The sequence below is a fragment of the Peromyscus leucopus genome, unplaced genomic scaffold (assembly GCF_004664715.2).
Source record: "Peromyscus leucopus breed LL Stock unplaced genomic scaffold, UCI_PerLeu_2.1 scaffold_149, whole genome shotgun sequence".
Classification (NCBI taxonomy): domain Eukaryota; kingdom Metazoa; phylum Chordata; class Mammalia; order Rodentia; family Cricetidae; genus Peromyscus; species Peromyscus leucopus.
Genome location: NW_023504655.1, coordinates 11,786 through 36,756, shown reverse-complemented (window position 1 = coordinate 36,756; position 24,971 = coordinate 11,786). Strand labels below are relative to the sequence as shown.

The following is a 24,971-nucleotide window of genomic DNA, read 5'->3' as shown; positions in this document are numbered from 1 at the left end:
GCCTGTGACTTGTTTCAAATAGTCTCATGGAATACTCTCTTCAAAGACTTTTTTTTTAAAGGGTCTCCTGGGCTGGAGCAATGGCTCAGTGATTAAGAGCTTTTCTAAAGGACCTGGGTGTGACTCCTAGCATCCATATGGGGGCCCATAACTGTGTATGACTCCACCCTCTTCTGATCCCCATGGCCACCAGGCATGCACACATGATGCACAGACATACATGTCCACTAAACACTCATATATAAAAATGATCTTAAAAATGAAAAGATCCCAGCCTGGTCTCCAAAGAGAGTTCCAGGAAAGGCGCAAAGCTACACAGAGAAACCCTGTCTCAAAAAACCAAAAAAAAAAAAAAAAAAAAAAAAAAAAATGAAAAGATCCTCCCTCTCGCCCTTCCCCTTTCATTGTGGTTTTCTGGGACAGGGTCTCACTCTCTCAGCTGGCCTTAACTCTGTATTGTACCCAGGCTGGCCTGGAGCTCAATCCTCCTGCCTCAGCCTCCCAAGTGCAGGGATCACAGGTGTGTGTCATTATGCCAGTTTAGACATCACCCTTCTCCAGGTAAAAATAGACAGCACCGTTGATCATGCGGGCTTCTGATCACTGCTTGCCATTGACTGTTGGGGGTGGGCATCCAGAGACCTGTCAAGCCTGGCTTTCCACCCCATATTTGTTGCCCTGTGATCAGCAGCCCCCAGCTGCCCAGACTGAGGCTTTGGCCTGGTCCCATCCAAGCATCTTTCTCAGCCTCAGCCACCATCTCTGTCCATCCCTGGACACATCTACCAAGTCTATGTATGCTTCTACCCCCCCCTTGTGTGTATAAGAAGGACACTGAGTCCCTTCTTTATCATAGTTTATGCCCAAGAGGCCTTCCTGGTCAGCTAAGTAGATAACAAGTAATTGTTATGATGAACTAACTTTCCTCCCCAACATTGCATAAAAACAAGAATACAGAAATGGAAAGAATGAATTGTCTTTTCCTGTTCACCCTGGATTCTATAGACATTTTGCTCTGCTTCTCATAGAGAGTGGCCCTCATTATTCACAGATTCCGTGTTTGAGAATTCACCTGATAGCTGAACTTTGCAATCCTCAAAATAATGTGGTGTTTTCCCACAATTTGCAGATACACACAGAATGGAAAGAATATTGAGTCACTGATGATAACGTCACCACTGAGCGTGAGCCATATGGGGCTCTTGTTTTTGTGGGGTGGCACATTTCCTGGGCCTTCCCATGCCAGGCAGATGTTCTACTACAGAGGTCCAGCTGTAGCCCAACAATGTGTATTCAATAAGGCGCTCGGCGCGCAGTACAGACAGCCGTGATGGGAACCTGCTGATGGTAGGCAAATGCTGAAGAGGATGAGACGGAGAATCACAAGTTCAAGGTCAGCCTAGGCTGTACCTTTATGCCTGGTGTACTGGCACAGGTTTATAATCCCAGTACATGGGAGGTGGAGGCAAGGAGAACCAGGAATTCAAACAGTCTCAGCAGCATAGTGAGTTCAAGGCCAACCTGGGCTATATGAAACCCCACATTAACCCCTCCCCAACAGTTACATATTGGCCACATGGCCAGGGAATCTAAGCCTGCATCTGATCTTCAGTAGTCACTAATTCAGTGTTTGCAGAGATTTTTCTAGAACTGCTGTACATAACAAGAGTTGACAACCCTCTTACCTGCACCCCCCCCATCTGTTGTCTATACTGTAGATGTTTTTCAACACTACAGTCACAGCACCCACCACAGCCTGAACATCTGTATGCAGATCTGCAGCTGGGGCTCAGTACTGAGTAGTTCTCCCTAAAGGAGCAAATACAATGAATCTTTAGTGCACACTGGGTTTTGATTAATTCAAACACTGGTGTACCCCAAGCCCTAACATGACAGGACACTAGCATCATTCCAGGCACTTCAGATAGACAATTGTAAACTATTTGCCTATCAGATTCTTTCATCTATCTATCTATCTATCTATCTATCTATCTATCTATCTATCTATCATCTATCCATCCATCCACCCACCCATTGATCCACTCATCCATCCATGCATCCACCTACCCACCAACCCATCATCCACCCACCCACCCACTCACCTACCCACCACCCACCCACCACCCACCCACCCACCCATCCATCCATCCATCCATCCATCCATCCATACATACATACATACACATCCATGTATACATACATACATACCAGGCTGACCTTGAATTCATGTGAGCCTCCTGCCTCAGCCTCCCAAACGCTGGGATTACAGACAGGAGCCACCATGCCTGTCTCCCCCTCCCTCCTCCCACCCCTCCACATTTCTTTCTCCCCCAACCACACATCTCATGTTGTTTAACGGCTGCATCAGAACTAACATCAGAGTTCAATCCTGACTCTTAACCATCTCTCTAGGGATGGATATTCAGGTTAACTCATGCTTTCTGAAACTGGTTCAGCAAAGCCGAGGGCCAGGGCAAGGGGAATTATAGGGTTGAGGGCACCCACTGGGAAGTGGGGAAGGCTGGGGCCAGGTTCTCTGATGAGATGCTTGTTAGCCTTGCTCTGCCTGACTCTCTCCCCTCATGGTTTTTGAGGAGGTGGCTCTTCCTCATCCTTCTGCTCTGGGCTCAAAGGAGGTGGCCATTCTAGCTATAACCTCTTTTCTTTCTAACACCACTCTTAAAAACCCTGACCTTAATCTGCAACGGTAATGGTCATTCTTGTCTATCACATTACTGACTGATGCCTTCTCAGTTTGTGTGGCTTTCAAGAGAGCAGGGAACGACAATATTTATAGGTAATATCCTCAGCATCTAGCTTGAAAAGCAAAAAACAAACAAACAAACAAACAAAAAAACAAAAAAACCCAAACAAACAAAACGACCCATGTGTTTTGGGAAATGAAGGGTTGGTTCAGGCATAGGGACCTCTAGGGTGTCCGGATGCTCTGTGCATGGGATTCTGAAGAGTCCGACGTGGGTTTCAGACCCGGATGGGTGCCCAGGACACTGCCACTCCGCTCTGGAACCGACTCCGGTGCAAAGATGAGGTGCCTCTGGCTATACCCATAGATGTCCATCCTTGTGGGCTCTCTCCGGCGCTGACGGCCGGGGTTCGGGAAGGCTGCGGGTCCTGACGCTTTTCTGCATGCTTTTTTTCTGCACCCACAGGGCCCGGCGATGCCCGACCCCCGGCGCACCTGCCCTTCTTCTACGGCAGCATCTCGCGCGCCGAGGCCGAGGAGCACCTGAAGCTGGCAGGCATGGCCGACGGGCTGTTCTTGTTGCGCCAGTGCCTGCGCTCGCTGGGGGGCTACGTGCTGTCGCTGGTGCACGACGTGCGCTTCCACCACTTTCCCATCGAGCGCCAACTCAACGGCACCTACGCCATCGCGGGCGGGAAGGCGCACTGCGGCCCAGCCGAGCTCTGCCAGTTCTACTCGCAAGACCCCGACGGGCTGCCCTGCAACCTGCGGAAGCCGTGCAACCGGCCGCCCGGCCTGGAGCCGCAGCCCGGGGTCTTCGACTGCCTGCGCGATGCCATGGTGCGCGACTATGTGCGCCAGACCTGGAAGCTGGAGGTGAGGGCGTGGCCAGAGGGGGCGTGGCCAGAGGGCGTGGCGTGGCCTGACGGCTGCAGAGTCTTCTTCACTGGTTTGCAAGATGCTCCAAGGTCTGGGATTTGGAAGCAAGTGTAGGACTTGGTTGAGGCCGGGACCTGGAAGGAGGACATTAGGTCCGGGCTTGGTGGCGATGGTGGTTATTTGTCTTGCGTAGCCTGAGCGATGCTGTGGTGCTCGACTATGATAGGCTTAAAGGTGGAGGCGCCTCCTGGGCTTGAAGGTGACAGAGAGGACCGTGAAGGGCGGGCGTGTGCCCTACCGTAGGATGGCAGACAGGGACGGTGGGCTGTAGTTCACATCACGTGCTGTGCCTGAGCTGGAAATCGTGTCGGATCTTGAAGTTGATGAGCTCCGAGCTGGGCTAGGCGGTGAGGCCTGGCTACAGTGCCTCCCTTGTTGGGTTAGGAGGGAGACCTTAGGGCTCGTGGAGGTTAGTTACGCTTTACCCGCTTGCAGATGCACTCTAGTTGTGCTGAGTGGGGTGGGTTCTGGAGAGTCTAGAGATGCAAGCCGGTTCCGGTGGCCGTCCACTTGGCCACGCCACAGCGCTCCTCTCCTTCAGGGCGATGCACTAGAACAGGCCATCATCAGCCAGGCCCCCCAGGTGGAGAAGCTCATTGCCACCACAGCCCATGAGCGGATGCCCTGGTACCACAGCAGCCTGACTCGCGAGGAGGCTGAACGCAAACTCTATTCCGGCCAGCAGACAGACGGCAAGTTCCTGTATGTGGGACACGGGGGGTTCCAGGTGATGAGGGGCCGGGGGGGGCTTGTTGGCTGAGATCCTGGGGGCCCGGTGGGTAGACCTGAGCGTGCACCGGGGCCTATAGGGCGACTGTGTCTCTGTGCGCATGCGCAGGGGTCCTTGGTTACGGTAACGTCCTCGCAGTACGCTGGAAGGACTCCAAAGTTGGCGCATCTGTGTTGAGCCCAGCTTTTTGCCATCCGCAGGCTGTGGGACTTGGGCTGGGTAGCAGGCAATGATATGACTAGATAGAGGTGACTGTCTCAAGGAGACAGGAACTCAACAGAGCCCTCGTCAGATGGAGGTGAACGCTGTGTAGGGTGGGTGCGAAGGGGCTACAATGAGGCCGCCGAGGAGGCTTACTGAGAAGACAACTTCAGAATGTGAGAAGGTCAAAGAGGAGCTGCAGAAGGAGGGTTGGAGGTAGATCATGATGGAGCCTTTGCTTAGCAGGTAAGAGGACCTGGGTTCGACCCCCACCCCAGAAAAGCCAAACCAAACAATATAGAAAAGATGTTTTGGGGTACAGGGTGCTTCTAACAAACCTGGTGGCCAGGTGAAAAGGTCCAGAGGCAGGAATTAACTTGGCATGTTGGAGAACACTGAGACCAGTGTTCCTGATGTCATTAGTGGGGGGTGGGGGTGGCCCTGACTTTTATGCTGAGAGAGGTAGAGGCTCTGGGGGCACGGGGATGTTGAAGCAACTGCTTCAATCTGCCCTCTAGCAGTACCTGCCTGGGACCTGTGTCAAGGAGCTCATGGATTAATACATGAATTAATACATGTAAAGCAGGAACATGAGCAAGATGGCGTTAAATGTCAGCTCTTGTTCCTATGTGACTGTGTCTGTGCGTGTCTGAGCCACAGCTGGGGTCATGGTTGGAGACCCTCTGAAGCTGGGCGTTTGAAAACTGCCAGTGGCAGCTTTCTTGCTTGGGTGTAAGGTTTTTTGTTTTTGTTTTTTTTTTTTGTGTGTGTATAAATGTGGTCCAGATAATACTCAGGCATCCACATATGGGGAAAGTTGGTGGTTGCCTCTTCCCATGACTCTGGCAAGCCCTGTGTGTTCACCTCAAGAACCTTTGGGAGACAATTCCAGTCCACCCTTCTCATGAGTGCCTGCGTCCTGCCGGTTCGATCATTGCTCTGCCTCCTACCACCGGGATGCCCCTTTCCCAGGATCCCCTTGGAGGAACTGACTTGATTTTCACCACACACTGAGATCTGTGGGTCTCCCCAGAAATGCCCTTCTCTCCAGGACTCTGCTGTTGGTGGATTAAAAAAAAAAAAAAAAAAAAAAAAAAAGCAATATGTGTGCAGGGCTGGAGAGGTGGCCCAGCGGTTAAGAGCATGTGCTGCTCTTCCGAGGGACCTGAGTTTGGTTCCCAGCATCATTGCGGGGTGGTTTACATTCACCTGGAACTGCAGCTCAGGGGCAGGGGTCCAACACCTCTGGCCTCCTCCACAGACAAGCACACTCACATACACATACCCCACCTTCCATACGCATTATTTAAAAAATAGTAAGAAATCTTATACATTAAAAAAAAAATTGTTTTTGAGATTTTTCCCCTACCTGATAGAGTTAGCCTGTAAGTTGGAGGGATATTTCTAAGGCTTTTGAGGGAGCTGTCTTTCTTCACTGTGCTCGGGGCTTTCAAAGTTTTCCCTGGGAGCTCAGCTCTTATTCTGACAGCTTTTCCCTTACACATGACTACATTCCTCTCGCAGTTTTCACTACACTTTCTCTGTTACGTTTACTGCATGTTTTAACTAAGATCCGCCATGGGGGCTTTCTTTTCTGGTCCAGTCTATTTGGTGCTCTGGATGTTTCTTGTATCTGTATGGGTGTGTCTTTCTTTAGTTTGAGGAAGTTCTGCTCTATGGTCTTGTTGAAGATCTGGTCTGTGCCATTGACTTGGGGTTTTTCTTCATCTATGCCTATAATTCTAGGGTTTTTTTCATGGTGTCCCAAATTTCCTGTTTTAATTTTTTTTCATGTTCCTCACTGATTGTGTGAGCCTCTATTTATCTTTGAAATTTGATATTCTGTCTTCTGCCTGGTTCATTCTATGTGTAAGGCTTCCTTTGGAGGGTTCTAGTTGAGTTATTGACCTTTTCAACTCCATCTTCATTTGGGCTTGAGTTCTCTTCAATGTTTTCCATCTCCTGATTAAATTCCATCTCAATCCTGGATTGTCGTCATCATTTATTTCCATCATCTTATGTTAGTGTTCTCTTGACCACCACTCAGGCAGTTATTCTGGAGTTCTTTCTCCTTCATTCCATCCAGCTGTTTCTTTTTGTCTTCTTTAACCCCCTGAGTTCCCAGAGGAGGTCTATTTATTTATTTTTGAAACTTTAACTTTTTCATTGATTCTTTGGGAGTTTCACCCAGCGGAGGTTTATGATGGACTAAATTCTGGGTCCTGGAGTTCCTCTAGGACAATAGTTCTTACTCAACCTTCCTAATGCCGAGTCCCTTTAATACAGCTCCTCACGTTGTGGTGATCCCCAACCACAAAATTATTTTTGTTGCTACTTTATAACTGAAATCTTGTTACTGTTATGAATCTTAATGGAAATATCTGTGTTTTCCTGATGGTCTTAGGCGACCCCTGTGAAAGGGTCATTCCACCCCACCCCCACAGGAGGGTCATCACCCACAGTTGAGAACCTCTGATCTAGGTAATTCTCATTGGCAAACATTTCTTCAGAACTGGTGGGTTCTGGAGAGGAGAGACCGGCTTGATCTTTCATATTAGTACTCTTGTGATGCAGTTTGAGTGTGCGACTTCCTTTGTTCTGAATTTGTTATGGGCAGAGCAGGTTAGGGGAAGGCTGGGTCCAGAGGTTGGAAATGGCTTGGGTGGAATGAGACCAGGTGGACAGAGGACTGGGCTGGTCTAAGAACATGCTTCCCGTCCCGAGCCTGGAGTGTAGGGGTAGATCGGTTTGAGTGGAAAGGTTGGCTGTGACTTGGAGAGTCCTGTGGTTTGGGGACAGTCCTGAGCCAAGCCTAGAGCTCCTCAGCAGGGAAGGCCAGACTAGGCTGTTCACTAGTTGTGGGACCCAGGCTAAATCTAGTGGGTCAAAAAAGAAAAAAAAAAAAAGGTATGGTTGGGGAGGTCAGGGCTACTCACTAGGCTAGACCCTGGAGGAGGACATAGGGAAGTCTGGGTATATATAGTGGGGTGGTGAAGGTGACTCACAAGCAACCTGTGGGTGGTTGCAGGTAGGAGCAGGTTGTGGTAGTATTGTTTCCCCAAAATATGTGTACTCTAATAAATTTATCTGGGGTCAGAGAACAGACAGCCACTAGATACAAAGGCTAGAAAATGGTGGCACTCACACCTTTAATCCTAGCATTCCAGAGATAGAAATCCCTCTGGATCTCTGTGAGTTCAAGGCCACATTGGAAATAGCCAAGCATGGTGACACCACGCCTTTAATCCCAGAAAGCCAGCCTTTAATCCCAGGGAGTGGTGGTAGAAAGCAAAAAGATATATAAGGCGTGAGGACCAGAAACTAGAAGATTTTAGCTGGTTAAGCATTCAGGCTTTTGAGCAGTAATTCAGCTGAGACCCATTCGGGATGAGGACTCAGAGGCCTCTAGTCTGAGGAGACAAGACAGCTGAGGATCCGGCGAGGTGAGATAGCTGTGGCTTGTTCTGTCTCTCTGATCTACCAGCATGGACCCAATAACTCACCTAAGGTTTGATTTTATTAATAAGAACTTTTAAGATTCCTGCTACAGCAGGTCTTTGTGGAGGCCCAGAGCTCGGCTGTAGTGCAGGCACAGGTGGCCAGACCAGGGTGGGGCACTAGTTGTGGAGCCCAGACTAGATCTGGCAGGTCGTGGAGCAATAAGGATTGGGCGTTCTGGGGTACTCATCAGGCTGGACCTTGGAGGAAGAGATGGGAAGTCTGGGTATGGAATGGGGTGGTGGAGGCCGTGTCCAGGTCCTTCTGACTTGGCACAGTTCTTACATTTTACAGCGACACACCTTCTCCAATGAGGTCACACCTCCTAATCCTTCCCAAGCAGGTCCACCATCTAGGGAACAAGCATTTAAATGTGTGAGCCTTGGGCGCCATTCTCATTCAGAACATAGTAGTTGAGTGTCATTCAAATGTGTGAGCTGTGCCTGTTCAGTGTTGAATGGCTTTGCCCAGTTTGTGTGTGTGTGTGTGTGTGTGTGTGTGTGTGTGTATGTGTGTGTACAAATGGTTGGGAATGTGTGTATGCATGTGTGTGTGTGTGTGTGTGTGTGTGTATCACACGCAAGATTATGGGGTTCCTCTGTCCCTATTACTCATGGTTAGGTGCCAAGCACATGGCTTGAAATACCTCTGATGGTTGGGTCCTCCTGGGATGACTGTCTGCCAGTGTGTAGCAAGTATCTCACCACTGTGGAGGAGCAGGTGGCTCCTGTGTATGGGTGATCCACCCCCATGGCTCCATATCCACTGTGGGCCAGTGGATTCAAGTCTGCCTTCGGATTACCTCATGTTTCCTGTATACTCAGCATTGCCCTCTCTGCCCCTCTCCCCCATGGTCCCCATAAAAGGTGCAGAAGTTTGGTGGCACCCTTCTGTGGCTTTCCCATTCTCTGTGGCTGCTTCGGAGTTCTGGCTGTGGAGCCCATAGCACGTGTGTTAGCAGAGGGAACTGAGACACAGGAAAGCCCCCCCCCCATTGCTGTAGGGGTGACACCTTTCCTCCTCTCCAGGCTGAGGCCCCGGAAGGAGCAGGGTACATACGCGCTGTCCCTGGTCTATGGAAAACCGTGTACCACTATCTCATCAGCCAGGACAGGCTGGCAAGTTCTGCATTCCGAAAGCACCAAGTTCGACACGCTCTGGCAGGTAGGCCGACCGTGTTCGAGGAGAACCCCGTGGTGGGCTGCTGAGCCCCTCGGGGCTGGGGAAGGCCCCACCTGACACCCCCTTCCACAGCTGGTGGAGTACCTCAAGCTGAAGGCGGATGGGCTCATCTACCGCTTGAAGGAGGCCTGCCCCAACAGCAGCGCCAGCGCTGAAGGTGAGGGGAGCTGGCTATAGTGTGCAGGAGGCCATGTCCCGTAACTCACTCACGGTCCCTTCCCTTCCCCAACAGCTGCTGCACCCACACTCCCAGCCCACCCGTCCACGTTTACTCAGGTGCCCGTGGCACCTCAGGGTTGGGACTTTGGGTATCAGATGGATCACTTCAGGGAGGTCGGGGTGGATGGAAGATGGTTACAGCCGGGACCGTCCCTGGGGTGTCCTCAGCGCGCATGGTCCTGTAAAAGGGCTGAGTCCGGCTGACTGCGGCTGACTCTGTGACCCCTAGCCTCAGAGACGTGTGGACACCCTGAACTCAGATGGATATACCCCTGAACCAGGTGAGCGGGCAGAGGCGGAGGTGTGGGTGGGCCCAGGCCCAACTGAAAGCAGGGTCCCTGGCCGGGCTGTGGGACTTAGCGGCAATGACAAGCCAGGGCCATTGACGGGGGTCTGTCCCGTGCACAATCGTGCTCAGCTTGCCTGCCTGTGGTGTCTGTCCACCCTGGGTGCATGCTGAACACGGGGTGGGTGGGTAAATCACGGCCTGTGGCCATGTGTTTGGTGTGGCTGAGCTTCTCTTGCCTCTCTGGGTCCCCTCCCCATCGCCTTTGTCTGACCGGGAGTGTATGACTGACTGTGTTGTATGCCCAGCCCGTGCGGCATCCCCAGAAAAGCAACGGCCGATGCCCATGGACACGAGCGTGTATGAGAGCCCCTACAGTGACCCCGAGGAGCTCAAGGACAAGAAGCTCTCTTCCTGAAGCGCGAGAACCTCTCGTGGCCGATATTGAACTTGGCTGTGGCAACTTTGGCTCCGTGCGCCAGGGAGTCTACCGGATGCGCAAGTACGGCCGACCGCTTCTGCCATGGTGGGGGCATCAGAGTCAGGGGCAGTAGGAGCTGGGGTGTCTCTCTCATGACAGCTTGCCTGAGAAAGAAGCAGACTCTGGGGTGGGGTGTGACAGGCTGGAAGGTTATGTGGAAAGGCTAGAGACACTGGCCTATGCTGATGGTGAGGTGGGGCTTGGCTAAGTTGAAGTTATAGCATCTCCCTGGGGGGCTGAGGTAGTCCCAGGCATCTTGGGGAGTGGATGGGATGCCCTGGCAGCGAGCCAGAGGGTGCCCCATAGAAGTCAGGGGACGAGGAGAGGGAGGCGCGGCCCGCACTTGCCCAGCTCACACCCACACTTGCCTGTGTGGCCGTGCCCCTGGCAGGAAGCAGATCGACGTGGCCATCAAGGTCCTGAAGCACAGTACGGAGAAGGCTGACAAGGATGAGATGATGCGGGAGGCCCAGATCATGCACCAGCTTGACAACCCCTACATCGTGCGGCTCATCGGCGTGTGCCAGGCGAGGCGCTCATGCTGGTCATGGAGATGGCGGCGGGCGGGCCCCTGCACAAGTTCCTGATTGGAAAGAAGTGAGCCTGGGTGGCTGGCCTCGCATGGGGGGGGGGATGGAGCAGAGCGTACGCATACACATGCACACACACACACACACACACACACACACACACACACACACACAGCATGCCACTTGCCTTCACTCCTTCATGGACAAATGCCTGCCCTGGGTGCACTCTGATGCCCACACTCATACTGCAAAGTGGAGCCCCTGACTCAGTTTTCCCCACATGCACCATGGCAATGATAGCGGGATCTGTACCCGAGGCTCCTGTGAACATCGAACGGACTGCTGCTTACGGAGCATTTAGCACCTGGCTCTGCCAACAAGAGCTTTCTAGATGCCGGCCCCCTCACCGCTGCCCAGACTCTCTGTGCTGCGCACCATGCCCCATGGGAACCGAGGCTGACTCCCCCTCCCCCTCCTACCCTAGGGAGGAGATCCCAGTCAGCAACGTGGCTGAACTGCTGCACCAGGTGGCCATGGGCATGAAGTATCTGGAGGAGAAGAACTTTGTGCACCGGGACTGGCGGCCCGGAATGTTCTGCTGGTCAACCGGCACTATGCCAAGATCAGTGACTTTGGCCTGTCCAAGGCCCTGGGTGCTGACGACAGCTATTACACGGTAAGCGCCACCCCCAGGGGTCTCTAGGTGGAGGTGGCTGGTGGGCCAGGGGTCCCAGAGTCTCGTCCAGCACCTCCCCTTCTCAGGCCCGTTCCGCCGGAAGTGGCCTCTGAAGTGGTACGCGCCCGAATGCATCAACTTCCGGAAGTTCTCCAGCGCGCAGCGATGTCTGGAGCTATGGGGTCACCATGTGGAGGCCTTCTCCTACGGCCAGAAGCCCTACAAAGTAGGCTGGGCAGAGTTGGGCCGTGGCGGGCCGGGGAGGGGGACCAATGTGAGGGACCCGGGGCCTCACACACACACTTGCCTTTGTCCCTGGCCTGGGCAGAAAATGAAGGGGCCTGAGGTCCTGGACTTCATCAAGCAGGGCAAGAGGATGGAGTGCCCGCCAGAGTGTCCGCCCGAAATGTATTCACTTATGAGCGACTGCTGGACCTACAAGTGAGTTCCAGGTGGGAGGGGGTCTGGTCACTCGGTCCTGGGACGGGAGAAGTCCTCATGCCCGATCAGTGTCATCTTAACTCTCTCCAGTATTCCCCTCAAAGGTCCACCCGCGTCTCAGACTCTGCACATTCTCCCTTTAATCCATCCCCATCCGTACTTAGCTCCCCAGCACACTGGCCATGCGATGCAGCCACGGGCCCTGCCACCACCAGCACACAGATCTGACAGTACTGGACCACCACAGCCACACTGTCATCACCCAGCAGGCTGTTAGTGTCGCACGCCTGGGAAGAATGTCCTGCACTTGGTCCTCAGCCCCTACCAGCCGACACTCCACGTCCAGGGTCTCAGGAAGACACTTGTGCAGGACCCAAATAGTTAACACACTCAACCCCCATCCACAACCCCACCCAGAGCAGACGATAAACGACGCACCCAAACAAGGGTCACCTATAACGACTATGAGACATGACATCCCAGCATTTGATACTCCACGAAACGACGGGGCATTGACTTTGAAACAGTACAGCTGACCAGGATGGGTCCATTCATCCTATTTCAACCCATGTTAACTCAGGCTCCCTCAGAAAACACCCAGTACAACCAAGCCAGAGGCTAGCACCTAGCAAATCTCACTCCAGGACCACGAACAGCTCCCCGCTGGTCAAGCCTGCTCACCCTTGATCCATCTCCATCCCAAGCCCCACATCTGTCCCCATATAAACTTGTGCCTGGCTCCCAATACCCAACATGGCTGCATCCAGCATCCCTGCTCCCTGTGGGCAGTAGCTTTCACTCTGGCCTCTAGTGTTTCTCTACCTCCCGGACAGCTCTCAACACTATCTGATTATCTGTGTTCTGGAAGCCAAATAACTCTACTTGTTTTGGAGTAGACACCCAGAATTCCATCGCTCTCACACCCAGGAGACCTCATCCAACCTGTTCCTTGGGCCCTGAAAGTCTACCCCCAACTCCCCACCCCTTGATACCTTCCTGCCTCTGGCTGACATTGAGTTCTGGGTCTCTCCACCCCTACAGGTGGGAAGACCGTCCTGACTTCCTGACCGTGGAACAGCGCATGCGGAACTACTACTACAGCCTGGCCAGCAGGGCCGAGGATCCCCACAGTGTGGACAGGTGGCGGAGGCTGCGTGTGCTGAGCCCCAGGTCTCCCTACACCCAGCCTTTCTTCTCTGACCTCACACTCGGTCCAGGATGGGCTGTGTTCAGGAGCACCCGGTACTGAGGCTCTGGGCTGAGGGGACATGTGCTCCCAAGGTCTTACTTCCTCTGTTTCTTAGTGGGAGCGAAGAGTCCTCTGGCGGTCTCTGTCCTCATTGAATAAACTCCATTTCTCTTCATTTGAGTGTCCTCTAATCTTTTCAAGGCTAGGGGGCTTGGAAAGGGGTGGGTTGGGGAAGGGGCTGGTAAGAAAGAACTTAGTGATCTCCTAGGTAGGCCCAGCCCCATTGGGACCCCACGGAAGACAGGCTGGTGTAGGGACCTTGTCTGCGCCTAGGATTATCTTCAGGTGAATGAGGTGCCAGGGAAACTGGGGAAATGGAGGCCAGGGCGGGTCTGAGGGCTGTGTGTGCATCAGGGCCTCAGCATCCCCGAGTGGACTGCGCACCGTGGGCGTGTGTGTCTGTAACAGCTGCACACCAGGATCACCTGGAGAGCTTTTTACAGATGACCCGCCCCCTCCCCAGTCAACTGAAACAGGTTTTCTAGCCTTTTGGGGGCAGTCCTCATCCCCAGTCCTGACTCAGTTGTTGGCACCTCTCCCCCTGGGCACAGGCAGTCACAGCTGAGGTCCAACTTACCACTTGGTATCATAAGTGCCAGCTCAGCCCCGCTGAGAACTCCCCAAGTCTTACTGCCTCAGTTTCCCCACACAGGAAATCAGGGTATTGGAGGGCATAACCCAACAGGTGAGGTGGAATGCAGCCAGAATTCCAGTTCCACCTGTGCCCTCAGTGGACCGGCTCCTCCCTCAGTGGCTAACCAATACCCCCTTTCCTTGCCAGTGTGACTTTTTTTTTGGTAGTGGGGGTGGGCATATCACATTCAGAGCCAATGAGAGGTGAGGAGGAGATTTGCTGGGGATTCTGGGAAGGCAAAGTTTGCTTTTATTTGTGGTGGGTCTCCAGACACTCTGGAAAGCCTGTGGAAGTTTTATGGGGGTCACAGGAGGAGAGCTGTCTGGGATTGAAGCAGCGAGGAGTTCCGGAGCCTTGACATGTGAGTAGTGTGAAACCAGGAATGGATGCTGAGGCAGGGCTGGTTTTGTTCTGGTGCAGAGCTCACTGGGATTTCGCTTTTTGTTTTCATTCTCTCATTGTGTCTCTGTACACCCAAACCCCACCCCCCGTGTGTCTGTGTCTGTATGTGTCTTGGGGAGGAGTTGCACGTGCTTTCTGGAGGTTATGAGCTGCCGACATTGGTGCTGGGAATCAAACTCGGTCCCTCCAGAAGAGCAGTGAGCATTCTTAGCCCACTAAAGCCATTTTTCTGCCCCCACCCCATTTTTGTGTTTGAGATCGAAACAGACTGGGTGTGAAGCAGGTGCCTGCTATCCCTAGCATTTAGGAGGCCGAGGTAAGAAGATCACAAGTTGCACGTGAGCCGGGGCTACACAATGAGACCGTATCTCAATAACACACACTTCAAACAGACAACCAAAACCAAGCAAAAACCCCACAGCAGTGCCTTGAAAATAGTAAGATCAATGTTTTCCATTGGAAAATGACTTTATTAGTTCATATGTGAGCTATACTACTAATTCACAAACAATACTAAAATTTAAACCTTTTAAATTTATTTAAAACGATTAAGTAAACCAAGAAAACAAATTTCCTCCATAGGAGGATTTAGTGGCTCTTGGAATGGTACTTTTTGCGAATATTTCAGTTGTATTAAAATTCATTTGTTATTGGTTAATGATACATACTATTGTACAGTCATATAAGACACTTAATATATTTTGATTTTCATTATTTTATGGTCAGCATTATTATTTGCTTGGTTTGGTATTTAAAAGTCACCCATGTGGGTGTGTCTAGTAGTACACTGGGAACGGACCCGCAAATGTTGCCCGAATCCTTTGAAGAGATGCAGTTCTAAAAATATGACCACAAGGTGACGCCACTGTCAAATCAAAGGCGGGCTCAGGTCCTTGCACTGGGCCTCAGCTCTGTCCTCTGAGCAGGAACAGAAGAACCAGACTCCTCTCTGACCTTCAGGTCCTCAGACCGGTCTCCTGCAGTGTGGCACTCCAGATCCTCTTGCAGATGGTTCTTGCTAGCCTCTCGGATCAGGTCTCCCCAGCCTCTCCAGCTCCTGGACACACACCCTGCCCCCTTTGTCTCTGTATTTCGTGTGGCCTCTGCCTGGGATGCTTTTCTAGGAAAGCCCATAATGTGCTTACAGATGTAGCCCGAGCTGCTCTGGGGGCAAGTCATGTAATCCTCCGGTGCCACAGTTTCTTTGTGTGGGTTGGCTGAAAGAGAAGGTAAATTGGGGACAAGGAATGGGATCTCAAAGGTACTGGGGAACTGCTAAGGATGCTAAAGGAGGAGAGTGTCCTGGCTTTAGAGAGAGAACCGCCTCCCATTTCCTCTGCCACCAGCATCCGGGAGGAGGAGGAGGGAGGAGGGAGGAGGAGGAGAGGAAGCAGAAGAATGGGCTCAGAGTGGGGCCTGAACCCACCCCTGCCCCTGCAACTGAATGGTGGGACATGTCTCTCTTCTTCCCATATATATCCACTCCTGCAGGCCCCCCCCCCCCAGTCCCTACAGCTTTTCTTAACCCCAGGCTCTGCATGGGCCTGGCATCCGTGGATGTCACGCCCAGCCAACAAGACCACTGACATTCTGTAGCTGCTGGCTCCTTCTGCCGACTAGTTGACATCTCGACAAGGTTCCAGCAGGAGAAACCCCTGAAGGACTCAGTCACCATTGTTTTTTTAATTTTTAAAAAGTAATTGATTTTAGCCGGGGGTGGGGGCGGGGGTGGGGGCGGCGGCGGCGGCGGCGGCGGCGGCGGCGGCGGCGGCGGCGGCGGCGGCGGCGGCGGCGGCGGCGGCGGCGGCGGCTCACGCCTTTAATCCAGCACTTGGGAGGTAGAGCCAGGTGGATCTCTGTGAGTTCAAGGCCAGCTTGGTCTACAAAGTAAGTTCTAGGACAGCCTCCAAAGCGACACAGAGAAACCCTGTCTCGAAAAACAAACAAACAGTAATTGATTTTATTCTGTATATGAGTGTTTTGCTTGCATGTATATATGTGTTTATACATGTGCTTGCCTGGTGTCTGAGGATTTCAGAAGAGGGCATTGAAGCCCTGGAACTGGAGTTACAGACAGTTGGGAACTGCCATGTGGGTGCTGGAATTGAACTCAGGACCTCTGGAAGAGCAGCGGGTGCTCTTAACCGCTGAGCCATCTCCCCAGTCCCTTGTCGTTTTATTTTAATTTTTAGATTAAAGAAATGTTTGTGTGTGAATCTTTGTATGTATGTCTGGGCATCCCATGCATGGCTGTGCCCACAGAGTCAGAGAGGGTGTCAGGTCTCCTGGAACTGGAGTTATGGGTGGTTGGGAGCCACCACGAGAGTGTTGGGAACTGAACTCAGATACAAGAGCATCGGGTGATCTTAACCACCCTGGCTTCTCTCCAGCCCCGTTATTTATTTTTTATTTATTATTTTTATTTTTTAATGAGTCCAGGTCTCTTGACTCAGAGTCACTGTGTAGTTTTCAAAGATGACCTTGAACTTCTGATCCCCCTGCCTCTACCTCCTGAGTGCTGGGATTCCAGGCAGGTGACCACAAACTCCGTTTTATGGAGTGCCAGGGAAGGAACCTAGAGCTTTGGGCATGTTAGGTAAGCACTCTCAACTCCGTCTCTGGCACTTTCTTGAGTCTTTGAGACAGGACTTCACTGTGTAGCTCTAGCTGGCCTGGAACTCACAATTCATCTGCCTCAGGCTCCTGAGTGGATCCCAGGCTCACATCCCCGATTAGGCTCACTGTTGGTGTAGATCACCCGTGGGGACAGGGATGGGGCCTCAGATCAAGTGGGTCTGGAGGCGGCGTGGCTTTAGGGAGAGCTATTTTGGACTTGGGCTGTGGGGGACACTTGGGGCCTGTAGCTGTAGTACCTGTTATGCTGAGGGTCTGAACTGTGTAGGATCCAGCTGGTGAACAGATCGGGAGGAGGCTCTGCAGGTCCCATTTCTCTGAACTTTGGTGGCTGATCTATGGGGTGGTCTCTAGGCTAGGGCCGTGGGCCACCCCTGGCTTGGTGGAGAGGCATCTCACCATGGGAGCCTGTGACCATGGCCCGCTGCTGGGGAGGGGAGGGGAGGTGAACTTTGCCAGTCTGGTGGTTGTTTGTGTGATATCTTGGGGTGTAGCTGCTGGTGGGTGATGTTTCCTTCTGCCTTTATTTCTTGTTTTTTACTCTGTGGGTGCCCAAAAGCTCTTAACTGTTGAGCATGCTCTCCAGCCTCTCAAAAACTTAAAGAAAAAATGGAGATAATAATTGTGTGGTGATGAGTGTTGGAGTGAGAAAATGCAGGCGCCTACTTCACCAATGGGAAAATAGCCCAAATTCACTGTGAACATCCAGCAGAGCATTATTTGGCCAAAAAAGGAATGAAATTCTATCACATGCTATAATATGGTTGAACTATGAAGCATCATGCTAAGTGAAATAATCCAGATCTTAAAGGACAAATACTGTATTTCGCTCACATGGACTGTCTAGTGCAGGGTAATTTGTAGTCAGAAAGTGGACTAGAAGATGTAGGGTAATACACTCAGAATTTCTGTCAGAGCTAATGCAGGACTTTTGAAAATGGACAATGCCCATGCACTCCTATGCTCACACACAATAAAGCTGAAATTTAAAAAATACTTAAAAAATTCTCTTGTTACTTTGTCCCTTCAGAAGTTTACAGGCATATTTCTTAATTTTCAAATATTAGAATATTTTTCTCCCTGTTATTTAAAAAATTGCCTTTATAGGGCTGGAGAGATGGCTCAGAGGTTAAGAGCACTGACTGCTCTTTCCAGAGGTCCTGAGTTCAATTCCCAGCAACCACATGGTGGCTCACAACCATCCGTAATGAGATCTGGTGCCCTTTTCTGGCCTGCAGTCATATATGCTGTATACATAATAAACAAATAAATCTTAAAAAAAAAAAATAAAAAATTGCCTTTATAGTACTATGAAGATGGACTCTATTAAAATCAAAACCAGAAATGATTTTTTGTGGGGAGGGATTCCAAGACAGGGTTTCTCTGTAACAGCCCAGCTGTCCTGGAACTCACTGTGGGTGCTGGGAACCAAACCCAGGTCCTCAGCAAGAGCAGAAAGTGCTCTTAACCACTGAGCCATCTCTCCAGCCTTTTTTGAGACAATGTCACACTGTGCAGCCTTAGCTGGTTAGGGACTCACAGAGATCCCCCTGCCTCTGCCTCCTGATTGTTGGGATTAATCGGGGGTGCTCCACCACGCCTGTCAACACTCGACTATATTTTCATTTGATTTGCTGAGCTCTTCACTTCTGAGATTCCTGCTTGGTTTGTTTTTTTCAGAATATAAAAATTTATTACTATTGTCTTTCCATTGTCAAAGTTTATGCTTTTTTGGGTGCAAGATGGGTGGTTCAGGGGTTAAGAACACTTACTGCTCTTCCAGAGGATCCAAGTTCAGGACCCACATGGAGTGACTCGCAACTGTAATTCCAGCTCCAGGTGATCAAATACCTCTGGCAGTACACACACACACACACACACACATCACACACTCTTTAAAAAACTTTTGTACTGTGGCCACTGGTTCCTGTCAGCCTTTAGAGCTGTATCTAGGGTGTCACCAACCATGACTATCTGACCAGTCATGAAGCCATCTTGACGTGTTCGTCAGTTTGAGCTGGGCCGCTGGGTTCCAACACCGCCTTCCCAAGCAGGATTCCTTTGGAAAGCATTTCCCTAGGGGGCTGGGCTTCGTGGCTTTCGTCCAAATGACTATTTTAGTACTGCATGCTCCCTCTTGTCCGTTGGTGACCGTGAAGGTACAAAGACTGGGACGTTTGTCTGGATGAAACCTGTAAGCCAGCTGACTCTTGAATACATCCTGGCCAAAGGTCAGTTCACCTCTGTGCTGGTTAATTTGGTCAAAATTGACACAAACTACAGTCATTGTGGCAGGTACGAAGCGTCATCTGAGAAAATGCTTTGAACAGATGGCCTGTCGTTGGCCAGTCGCCCTGGGGGGGGGATGGTTGGGCATTTTCTTGATTAATGATTGATGTGGGAGGGTCCAGCCCATTGTGGGTGAGCCAGCCCTGGGCAGGTGGCCTGGGTTACATAAGACAGGCAAACTGAGCCAGCTACAGAGGAGCGGGCCAGCCAGCAGGGCTCCTCCATGGTCTCTGCTTCAGTTCCTGCCCTGACGTCCCTAAAGGATGGATGTTGTGTTGTGGTTGGTTTTTGATGTCAATTTGCCACAAATTCGAGTCACCCGAGTAGGGAGCCTCATCTGAAGAACTGTCCTGATTGACATGGGAGGACACATCTCAGTGGGGTGGGGGGGGGGAGGACATCTCAGGTAGAAAAGGGTATTTCAGAAGAAGCTATTTTGCCTTTCTCCCTCCTGGTCCCCCTTCTGGCGCGCCGAGTGGAATTGTTGCTGCTGGTTTCTGCCCTGACCCACACCAGTGTCTCCAAGTCACCATCATGGGATGAGGACCAGTCACTCCAGAACATCCTGGGATCCTGGTGCCAGCCTGGGACTATTGTCACCCTCATCTATTGAGTGACTGTGGGTTGTTGCCCCCCCAGTGAGAGACAACGATTCTGGGCCAACTCAGGCTGCTGAGGTTCCCAGCTTCAAGGACTAAATACTGGGTCCTCAGCGCTCAGATGTGATTTGCCGTTTCTTACTGTTTCAAAGCTCACCGATGAAGTCCGATATAGTTTCTCATATTTGCTTTTGTTTGTTTTTTTTCAAGACAGGGTTGCTCTGTGGAGTTTTAGTGCCTTTCCTGGATCTCACTCTGTAGACCAGGCTGGCCTCAAACTCACGGAGAATCTGTCTGCCTCTGCCTCCGAGTGCTGGGATTAAAGGTGTGCGCCACCACCGCCAGGCTCATATGTATGCATTTCAATATGTATGAATGATCTCCTTGTTTCTTGGTCTCCTTGGTTCTGTTCCTCTAGAGAACCCTGACTAATGCAGTCTGTGACCTGGGGGTGTGAGCCAAACAAAGCCTTCCCTCCAGGATGTCTTGGTCAGTGTGTTATCTCAGCAACAAGAAGCAAAAGTACGGGAGCCTCCAGGTCCCCGAGCCAGCTCTGCTGCTAACAGGTGGAGTCTCTGCCCAACACTGTTCCTGCAGGACTTTCCTCATTCCTTGCACATCCCTGGAGCCAAGCACTGCTTCTGCTTTCGTGGGTTAACTTCCTCCTGCAGGTGTTTCTTGAAAATACTGGCTGCTTTGTACAGGGCTGGTTTAATCCTAGCCGGACCGCCACAGTGTAGCTTTTCGGGCTGTGGTTGGTGATTTGGGATACAGTGGGCTCTGTGGTAGCACCGGGGAACTGGCCATCTTTGCAGGCCATGGGAGAGTGGGGAATAGAGGGGGGGCGGCCCCATGTGGTGTAGACAGCCGTGGGGGTGGGGGGGGCGCCTAGTATAGCCACTCCTACAGAGGGAGTGCTGCCCCACATGGGGTGGGGGTGTCCTCTGATGTCAGCTCCACCGCCGCGACTGTCAGCTCTGAGGCACTGATGCCGTGGATCCAGACGCCGCATGGTGGGGGAGTAAGGGGGGGAGTGTCAGCACCCCCTCTGTGATGGTCACATCCAGTCTTGACAGTGAGTGATGGAACAGGTGTATGAGTGTGATGTCTATGTGAACGTGTGTGTATGCCTGTGTGTGCAGGAGTGTGTTAGTATGTGTGTCTGAGCATGTGTGTGCTTGTCTGTTTCTGTGTCAGTGGAACTGTGTGGCTCCCCTTTAGGTCAGAAAGATGGACCTGGCTTTTATCCTGATTCTATCTGCTGGGGTGGGCACCTGGAGCAGGCTCACTGAGAGTTGGGCCAAGTTGCCCTTGGCAACCCGTGTGGGCCCGTGTGTGGTGTTGCTCAAAGCCACTCAGGACATCCCTGTGGCATTAACAGATGCTAGAGCGTGGCATGGGGGAGGGGTGGCCAGAGCTTGTGGGCACCAGCGCTGCCTGGGACACAGGACGTGCCGTGGGCCTAGAGGATGAGCTACCTTCTGGTTCTGAGGGCGTCGTCCTCCACTGTCGTACCCTGGTCCACTGCAGTGTAGGACACTCATGGGCATGATTCACAGTTGCTCTGCTGCTCCACATTGGGTTTAGTGGCAGCTACCCCCCAGGCCACTGCAGGCAGGGCAGGGTCTAGTGGGATGTGACTTTGCGGGTTTCTGATGCTCAGAGCCACCCAGACTCAGGCAGTAGAGCCCTTCTTCAGATGGTTCTGGTGCGTGGCATCTATGAGGCCACTGAAAGGTGACATGAGGAGATCCTTTTCCAAGCAGCCACTGCACAGATCTGAGGGTGGAAATGAAATGCACGCAGACATGCTGGAGGTTCCCTCCCAGGAGAGGACCCCTCGCCCTGTGGAGCTGGGTGGCAAATGCCAGGCTATTTCGCCTCTTATATTGACCTAGGTCTCTCTGCCTGATTTTTCATTGTCCTTCCATCTCAAAATCTAGCGCTCAGTCTGGGGGTGGGTGCTGAGCACACCTGCACACCTGCCTTGCTCAGATACACCTGCTGGAAACATCTGGAGAAACATGGGCAACAGCTGCAACCTCGGTTTTCCTTTTTACAAGTGTATGGCGTTCCTCAGTCAGCCAAGGGCCACCGCATGGGGTGAAAGGGGAACTGGAAAAAGGGGAAAAATTGGCAACCTCCGGGATTGTTTTTTGTTTTTGTAAATGGTGTTTCTCTGTGTAGTTTTTGTGCTGTCCTGGAACTCACTCTGTAGACCAGGCTGGCCTCGAACTCACAGAGATCCACCTGCCTCTGCCTCCCGAGTGCTGGGATTAAAGGCGCGAGCCACCACTGCCCGGCCTCAGGGGATTCTTAAGAGCAAGCAAGTTGGATCCCCACTGTACCCCAAAGTAGAACTTTCTGGTTAACATTTATCTTTTTTTTTTTCTTTTTAAGATTTACTTTTTGTGTTCATGTGTGTGATTGTATGTGCATGTATGCTTGTGTGTGATTGTATGGGCATGTGGGTATGGCTGCAGATGCCAAGAGGTGGTAGGATCCTTGGAGCTGGAGGTACGTGTGGTTGAAAGGGCAGCGAGCACTGACTGCTGAGCCATCCTTCCAGCCCTTCCATTTTGTGTGAAGCTGCTTCCCCTGTGCAGAGACCGCTGTTCCTCCCTCGGTGTGGAGACTGTACACTTTGAATCCACCCTCATTCTGCCAGTGCACAAGAGACCCTGCTGACAACTCAGTCGACGGGAGCTGGTAGCGGCTCTCCCGCCCAGCACTAGCTGTACAGGGAGCCCAGCAGCCCTAAGTGGCAACGCGTAGTGGTCTTGCTGGTTCTGGTGAACTTTCACGAAAAGCTGGGAAGGCTGGATTCCCAAGGACGCTGTAGGATGGCTCGACTGCATTGCCCATCGAAGGCCGCTTGATTTCTTCTCCGGGTACCTGGCCTCAGAACACTTGCTCAGCAGCTGTTACCCAGCAGAAGTGTGTAAAATCCCAGAAAGAGACAAGAAGGGCACACCGGAGCAGGAAGGGCCTCCAGGGAGCTTGGGAGCCGGAGTGAGAGCTGTGGCACTCGCTGCCTGTGTAGTTCTTTCTGGAGAAATACTTACCGTTGGAAAAGGGTCAACAACTTGTTAAAAAGAAAAATGTCTTAGGTGCGCACACACCTTTCTTTTGGGCCTTCTAGACTCTGCCTCTTCCACGGTTGGTTCTGGGGCCTGCGGCAGATGGCATGTGCTGGTGTTTCCTACATGGTGCTGCTTTCCCACCACCCACCCATCCATTCAGCAGCTAAAATGCTGAAGGTTTTCTATCCTGGTGGGTAAATGGCTCCTTCTAACTGCCCCCACTCCCTCGCCCCCCATCAACTGCCCCCAAGTACAGACATGCAACACTGGACATTTCTGCAGGTGATCTCAGGCCCTTCCTGTGACCAACTTCTCCCTTGTATCTGCTTGTGGTACACACCTGTACACGTGTGATATGTATGTATGTACAGTACACGTGTGTGTGTGCATGCGTACGAGGAGGTAGGTCAGGCATCTTTCTTCATGGTCCCCTTTATTTGCTAAGGCAGGTTTCTCACTGACCCTGGACCTCGTCCTTGGCTAGTGCAGCTGGTCCTGGGGGTTCAGTGTGTCTGCCTCTCCGCACAGGGATTCCAGGTGGCCGGCCACCGGTGCCTTTGCACACGTGGGTTGTGGCGATCCTGGGGACCTGAACTCAGTTACAGCGCTTTATCCACCCAGCCTCTACTTCTTCCCTTGTCTCTTCCTGTCACCACACTCCGGTGTCAGGAAGCGCTGTCACAGCATGCAGTGGCGAGCTGGCACGAGCCCCTTTTTGGGAAGGGTGAGTTGAGTGATACCAGATGGGACTTCACAGCCTCTTAGAAGCTGAGCGCAGCGGGGGACCCCGAGGCTTCAGATGTGTGCTGACCCAGGAGTGGTCAACGGTGTTAGCCACTCTTGTTTTTAGGCTGCTCTGTTTCGGTTAGAGGTGGAGGAAAAGCCTCTCCCTGGAGGAATCCAAACAGGCTTCCAGGGAATTTTCTATCAGGGATCCTTCATAGTCATCAGGGAAATTTTAGGAGACCACAGCTGCCTGTAGCCATGAGAAACCACATCATTCTTTAAAACCGACCCACTCCAGAGTGCCATGCAATGACACCATGGCCCACCGTGGTGTGAAAGGCATCTTGTGTGTTAAGAAAACAGAAAAAAACAATTCGAGGCTTTTGAAAAAAGCATTTATTTCAAAGTACAACACAAAGTTGTATTTAAGAAATACACAATCTTGTAATGTCAAGACTTGGCTATGTGCATTTCAGTTCATCTTTAAAATAAATTCAGGTATACAAATGGTACATACCTCAAGTACAAACAGCACAGAAAATGCGTGTGGTCTCCTCTGGATGCTTTACATTCAGCCATTGTTCTTAGGCTGGTTTACGTTTCTGTAGTCTGCTTTTAAAAACCAAGATAGCCTTACTTTTAAAAAAATACTCTGTATTTTCAGCACAAAGTCCTCATAACATTTTTAAAATTAGATCTTGGCGCATAATATTGTGAAATTATTAAAAACCAAACTTGGTATTTAGTAAAATTGTCACATGCCAGGACATGTCAATCAACTCAAAATTACTCCCTTAACTGTACTTGCCAAATTTGTGTTCTTACAGATAAAGAAAGCAGGGAAGAGACAGGTGGGGAACGGGGCGAGTCAAGATTTCAGATGGACAGGTCGTAGAAGTTTGTGGCTGAGTCCAGACTTTTGTCTACAAGCACAACACAGCAAATCTCAGAGTATCATAATTGCAAGAAAGATCTGGAAGAAGCGAGTGGAACAAGCCTGCCTGCACAGAGGAGGAGGGGAGGGAAGCAACAGCAGCCAGGGCCTTCAGAAGCTGTCTTGGAAACTGGCATATCATGATCTAGATGAGGGGCCCACTCTTGTTTCGCTTAATTTTAATTTTCATGAGGGAAGTGCGAATTAGACCAAGGGTCAGAGCTTCTTCTTCCGATTGTGGGGCTCCATATCCGCCAGGGGTTGTAGGTCTGTCCCAGGTCATCAGCCGGACCAGAGGCGGAAGGAGCGTGGGCAGTGGTGGAGTTTTCCGAGCCCATGAGACCGATGCTTGACAGCGTGTTTGTTGGAGTGGTGAACGGGAGAGCGCTGTTGAGGTTGCTGGACCAGATCGAGCTGCTGAACGGGAGTGGTGGACCACAGGCCACTGGTGTTGCCAAGATGGACTGTGACAGAAGAGAAACACCCAGCAGTGAGCAGGAGGTGGGCCTGGCAGGCAGGCAGGGGAAGTGGTGA

The 24,971-nt window shown here is 51.6% G+C and overlaps 1 pseudogene; it reads left to right on the top strand.

The window, feature by feature from the left end:
- Positions 1-2,992: 2,992 nt before the first annotated feature.
- Positions 2,993-24,971, top strand: LOC114690571 (annotated as a pseudogene).